Below are 6678 nucleotides of genomic sequence, written 5' to 3' on the forward strand. Positions count from 1 at the left end.
ATTTCCAGTGTGACAGATTAAACCCTGCTTCAAAATTGATTTCCCTTCAAATAATGCTCTCGAAACCTGGGATGGGTGTGTACCAGGTCCTGCATCCAACATCTCACCAGTGGAGAAATAGAATGACTTCAAAATTCTTGCACTTAATCAGGATGCATACGTGTAGCTCGGCCCATCTGTCCGTTTCGGATGTACTGATTTTCCTTTTTTTTCTTCCAAGGTTGGATTTTTATCCGGTATTTCTTGGGCTTTCTATTGGAGTTTTTTCCTTGAGGTTTTTATTTTTTTGTTTTTCTTTTGGTTTCCTTTATTAATCAAGAAAGGCGACAATGTTTCTAAAAAAATCAAGAAAAAGGAAGGCAACATCAATATTTATTTATATATACTCGCCATATGGGTGCTTCATAGCTCGTTATTTGCTCAATGGTGCATGAGAGGGTAGAGGTGCACTGCAAGACGTGGCTCAGCATGTAGCACTAGCGGTTTCTCCATGAAGAGGTTGTGCTTGGACTTGCTGAGATTGATGGCCGACACTCCAGCCGGTTTGGTCCAGGTGAAGCCATGCAGGAGCCTGCCGAAAAGCATGACACTCATGGTTGTTCCTAGTGATGCCGTGATGCAGCCCCGCTGTCCGGTGCTGAAGGAGATGAACCGCAACTCGCTCTCGCTAAGCACCACATTGATGTTGTCTTCTATATGGCGCTCTGGCTTGATGTGGAGCGGTTCGTCCCAGACGGTGGGGTTCTGGCCCAGGGCCATCCGGTTGAGGATGACGTGGCTACCCTTGGGCACGCGGTAGCCCGCAACAATGGTGTCGGCAATCGCAACGTGCGGCATGTTGAAGGAAGCGACTGGGTGTCGGCGAAATGCCTCACATATGCACGCCTTGAGATAGTTGAGTTGCATGATGTCCGACTCGTGCTCCAGCCGCTCGCAACCGAGCACCCGATCCATCTCCTCCACAGCTTTGGCCAGCAATTCTGGGTTGTTCACCATCTCCGCCAGCGCCCACTCCACTACGTTTTATGGGTTTTCTATGACCGCTAATAGTCTGTCCTGCATGCATTTCATGAAGATTAATGTAAGTTAATACAATTTATATCTTTGTATAGAGACATATTACATCACTTCTTTTAGAAACATTATATGCCTCTTAACATGACCTTTGGTGACGTCAAACTTGCATGAATAGTGACCTAGGTATTTTTTAAAGATGGCTTCACTTAGAGCATCTCCACTAGGCCCCCAAGAAGCCCCCCAGAGGCACTTTTCAGCGCTGGCGGGCGAAAAAAGCCCCACTCGTGCCCCCACGACCTTAATTAGCACCGGATTTGGCCAAAAATTGGGCCAGCGAACCCACCCCGAACCCAAGATCCTGGGGGAGCTGGTGGAGGAGAGAGACTGTTTTGCATGCTTTTGGCCCACCGTCAGCCTCACACTCCCTCTCTCCTCACTTTTTTTCCGGGGCCCACCCATGTGATGCTCTCTGTTCTCTTATCTTCTCCTTCTCCCCCCATCAACGGAACCGCCCGCGCAGAACGCCTCGCCGGTGTGTGGCCGGAGAGGCGCGAGCTACGACGACGCTGGGCTGGTGGTCTGCGCCGCCGCGCAGGGGCAGGAGCAGGCCGAGAGCGCCACCCGACGCCCATCCGCCTCAGCTGGGACGGCTTGCCAGGGACAGTCACCTGAGTGTCGGCACGATCACTGAGCCGTAGATGAGCACCCACGCCAGGACGCAGATCACCTCGAAGGACACCATGGACGCGGCCGGGATGGTGAACGACATGACCCGCATGTCCATGCCACTGCCCTGCTGCACGACCGTGGTGTTGAGCTGCGCGTACGCCGTCGACAGCACGATGCTCGTTGCCCAGATCGGCAGCAGCCCGCGAGCCTGCCTCCACCAGCACAGCCTCCCCGAGCCCGCGGCCGCTGCCGCGGCGCCCACGTTCGTCACCTCCTCCAGGTCTGAGTTCGCGACTATAGCCGCCTTGTCGAGGAAAGTGAACTCTTTGGTGTGCGCGATCCTGGGCTGGTCGATCTTGTCGCTGACCTTGTAGAGGACAGCGGCGTCGGCCGGGATGAGGAGGGTGACCTTCCTGCACGCGGCAACCACGACATGGCAGAGGCTCTTGAAAGGGCTGCCGTTCGGCATGCTACACTTGTACAGCGGCGGCGGGCGCGCGGATGAGCTCCTCGTCGGCCCTGGCCCGGGGCAGATGCGGCAGCAGCTCGAGCGGCGGCGGACGAGCTTGTCGGCCCTGGCCAGGGGCGGACGCGGCAGCGGCTCGAGCGGCGGCAGACGAGCTTGTCGGCCCTGGCGCGGGGCGGACGCTGCGGTCGGCACGAAGGCGGCCAGGCGGGCGAGCGAGTGAGGTGTGGCCTCGGGGCTTAAAACTACTGGGGAAGTTTCCACTCCAAGAGCAAAATTAGGGCCGACATATTTTTATCCGGCGCAAAAAATGTCCCTGGGACACAACGGTTGGAGATGCTCTTACATCATGGGAGGTACGAATATGTAGATAGCATGTGCATTTTTTTAAATAATTAGCATGTGCAAATTAATCTGTCTCAGTCCGCCGTCATCTTCAGTCACCATCTCCTCTTGTAACTAAAGTTGCCATCAAAAAACGTGTGGACGGAATTGCTTCGCACCACACATGTACAAGTTATCGTTTGGGTTTCTTTTTTATCAGTCACTTCTTAGTCCATGTTCATTTCAATTGTTTTGATCTATTGTACTAATTATAATGAATTATAAAAATGAGAGATGAATCAAATTTTAAAATTAGAACCAATGTTAATGTTTCAAAAAGTTTGCATCTTTTTAATATTTATCAAACAACACATCATCGCTATGCACCATCTCATAATGGGATGAAATACCATCATGGACCATCCCAACGCATTTTGACTTGTGCCATCCATGCCCCCTCCACATGATCCGAAAGCTAGATTAATGTTGAATAATTGGAATATTAAATATAATTTAACTTGAAATCACATCAAATAAAAATAATGGAAAATGGCAATACAAAATTAAAAACAAAAATATATACTAGGTTTCAAGCTCACAGCTTGACAATTGAGAGTAGCATACTTACCACTACCACCACACATGACAGATCTACTTTGTTTCATGAAATTCATAAGTGTAGTTGAGCATACATGTGGTTTTTTCAAACATTAATATATTATAAAAAATAAAATTGTTTTTATTTTTCTCATCTCACTTTATTTTGCGAACAGACAAAATTTGCCTATAAGACACTTAAATTGCTAAAATCATGTTAATTAGGAATACAATAATTTTCTTTTCCTCGAACACTCCCAAAATGGTAGAAAATTACAATAATGATATGTTTAAACTATTGACCCACGCCCCTAAAAAAAGATATGTTTAAACAATCAATTCATAATTTCTTATTCTACTGTTTCCCTTTTCTAACACCTGCCAAATACGGTATAAGATCTACCCCCTCTGTCTCGAAATTCTTGTCTTAGATTTGTCTAAATATGAATGTATCTAATTACATTTTAGTATTAGATACATCCGTTTCTAGACAAATGTAAGACAAGAATTTTGAAACGGAGGGAGTACTATTGAAGAGTGTGAGCTATTACCTTTTCTCATGGATGACCATCTTATTGAACCATCTTAAAATTTATCATTAATTAATATTTTTCTTACCTTGCACTATGCTTTGACCGCATCGATGCTGAGCAATGGCTTGCCGTCACCGTCGGCGAGCGTGATGAGAACGTCAAGGAAATCCTGGACCCCGTCCTGCCTCTCGCTGCTCTTCCACTGCCTTCAACGCTCTTCAATGACCATGTTGTGCAGTCTATCCACTTTTGTGATGGCCTCCTTAATAATTTTCTCGTGGTCGTCGAGGTCTAGGCCAAGTAGACACGGGAGGTAGTCGCTGACGCAGAACGAGAAGAGGAGCCCTAGGAGGGTGAAGGAAGCGTCCATGTGCTCCACCTCCATCGGCCCCGGCCCGCCGTCCGGCTGAGGCTCCCCGAAGTACCGTTGGCCGAAGACAAGCCGGCGGATGCCGTTGCCGTAGTAATGCCGCGCGACGTGCCTGACATCGACGTTGGCTAGTCCAGACGTTGAAGATGACCCCCGGGCGATGAGGTTGTAGATGTAGCTCGTCAAGTTGTCAGCTTCGTCGGCGCGCTTGTTGTGGAGTCACTTGTGACGGGAGGGGCAGATGATCTCAAAGGTGAGCACCTTGCGCATCTTCATCCACTGGTCGCCGAATGGCGCGAGCACGGCGTCCTTGTACTCGTAGCTGATGGCGTCGGAGGCGAAGGTGAGTGGGCGGGACAAGAAGTTTTTGTCCTGCTTCTTGAGCACCTCCCTTGCAATCTTGGGACATGTGATCGGGACGACGTGGACGCCGCCAAGGCGGAAGCAAGCGATGTCGGCCAAGGGTACATGTACGTCTCGTACCTGTTAGAAGGGAGAGAGGGATTTGGTGGAATAGTTTGTTGTTCGTTGTTCGTTGTATTCTTGAGCCTCGTGGGCATATATATAGGAGCACATGGTCATCTTGGAGTACAAGGCAAGGTAGAATAAATCCTACGCTATCCTACGTTTCCTAAATAACCATTATACTCAACATCCCCCCGCAGTCACAATGGTAGCGACGCAGACGGTGAGACTGGAGAAGAATCCGAAGGTAAGCCGACGGACACCCCCCCCCACAGTCGAATGGTCGATGCATCGCGGAAGTCGTGGCTAGAGTGGAACCGACGAGGTTGCTCAAGCAAGGCGGTAGCCCTTTGTGCCAATGTCGATGTAGCCGAGAGCATAGGGTGGTCTAGGCGTGATCGAGGTAGCCGTGCAAGGGACGCCGTGGTCAATGTCGAGTCGCGGCGACGATGCCTGAAGTAGGCGAGGAAGAACCCGACAGCATGACGAAGACCGGCACGGACGGTGGCAGCGCGACGCATGCCACATAGAGGTCGACGCGTGGAGACGACAGAGTAGACCACGCGCAGCGACGCTACGACCCGAAGGGGCGACGCAGCGGTAGCGCGCGGGTCGGGGCGACGGCGGGGAAGACCTCATGGCGGTTGCAGGGACCGCGTGCCACGCTCGCTACGGCTCGGCCGGATGATGCAGCGGTAGCGCGAGGGTCGGTGCAGCCTCAGACACGGCCTGGAGCGGACGGCCTCGGGGCGGCGGTTGACCGCGGGCCGCGGCACTACGGCCCAAAAAGACGACGCAGTGGCAGCACGCGGCTCAGTGCAGGTGAGGGAAAAACCACCGGATGGCGACACTGCGGCCGAAAGGCGACGCAACGCCAACCCATTGCTATCGATGAAGAGGCGCACGTGCTCGGTGATGGATCTGCGACTCTGTTGCACGACCAGACGTGATAGATGATTGAGACAGTAGGGACACGCGTTGTGCGGATCTGGACAAGTGCATGCATGGAGACCTGCATGGGAGAAAACACCATGCAACTGGATCATGATTAAGAAATTGTTAGCTAAGTTGAAAGGAAAGTCTTTGAATGCTAAAATGAAATATGACCCTCCTTTTGCTACTTCACCTATCTGTATTTATGATAAGGATTATGATTCCTCTCTCGATCCTGAGTTAATTACTTTGGTTGAATATGATCATTTGTATGGCTATGAATCTAAAACTGTTGTGGCACATCTTACTAATTCGAATGATATAGCCACCCTATTCACTCATGAGGAAAAAATTCGTTACTACTATATCCTTAAGTTATTTCCGTTCTCATTAAACGGTGATGCTAAAACATGGTTTAATTCTCTTGCTCCTCGTTGTGTCCGTAGTTCCCACACTAGTACAAAACAGGGCTTTCGTCATAGGGCAATATTCACATTAGTCCCGGTTTAGTCACGAATCGGGACTAATGTGAGCATTGGTCCCGGTTCGTGCGGCTAAGGCATTAGTCCCGGTTCACCTGGGCCCTTTAGTCCCGGTTGGTGCCACGAACCGGGACTAAAGGGTACGATGCCCAGGCTGCGTCCACGTGGACGGCCTTTAGTCCCGGTTCGTGTAAGAACCGGGGCTAAAGGGGGGAGGCATTAGTAACGACCCTTTAGTCCCGGTTCAAAAACCGGGACTAAAGGCCCTTACTAACCGGGACAAAAGCCCCCTTTTCTACTAGTGCCAAGATATGATTTATTACTTCTCTGCTAAATATTTTCCCGCTCATAAGAAACAAACTGCCTTAAGGGAAATATATAATTTTGTGCAAATTGAAGAAGAGAGTCTCCCACAAGCTTGGGGGAGGCTTCTCCGATTACTTGATGCTTTGCCTGATCATCCTCTCAAGAAAAATGAAATACTTGATATCTTTTATAATGGACTAACCGATGCTTCTAGAGACCACCTGGATAGTTGTGCTGGTTGTGTTTTCAGGGAAAGAACTGTTGAGCAAGCTAAATTGCTATTGAATAATATATTGAGTAATGATAATGATTGGACACTTCCTGAACCAACTCCTAAGCCAACTCCGAAGAAAAGGAGTATTCTATTTCTCAGTCCTGAAGATATGCAAGAGGCAAAGAAATCTATGAAAGAAAAGGGTATTAAAGCTGAAGATGTTAAGAATTTACCACCTATTGAAGAAATACATGGTCTTGATAACCCGACACAGGTAGTAAAGGTAAATTCTCTCTATAGAT

General features: G+C 49.5%; 1 pseudogene; it reads right to left on the reverse strand.

Moving 5' to 3' along the window:
• Positions 1–420: 420 nt before the first annotated feature.
• Positions 421–5459, reverse strand: LOC123171232 (tyrosine N-monooxygenase-like; annotated as a pseudogene).
• Between the last annotated feature and the right edge of the window lie 1219 nt (positions 5460–6678).

The sequence above is a fragment of the Triticum aestivum genome, chromosome 7D, assembly GCF_018294505.1.
Source record: "Triticum aestivum cultivar Chinese Spring chromosome 7D, IWGSC CS RefSeq v2.1, whole genome shotgun sequence".
In the NCBI taxonomy this organism is placed as follows: domain Eukaryota; kingdom Viridiplantae; phylum Streptophyta; class Magnoliopsida; order Poales; family Poaceae; genus Triticum; species Triticum aestivum.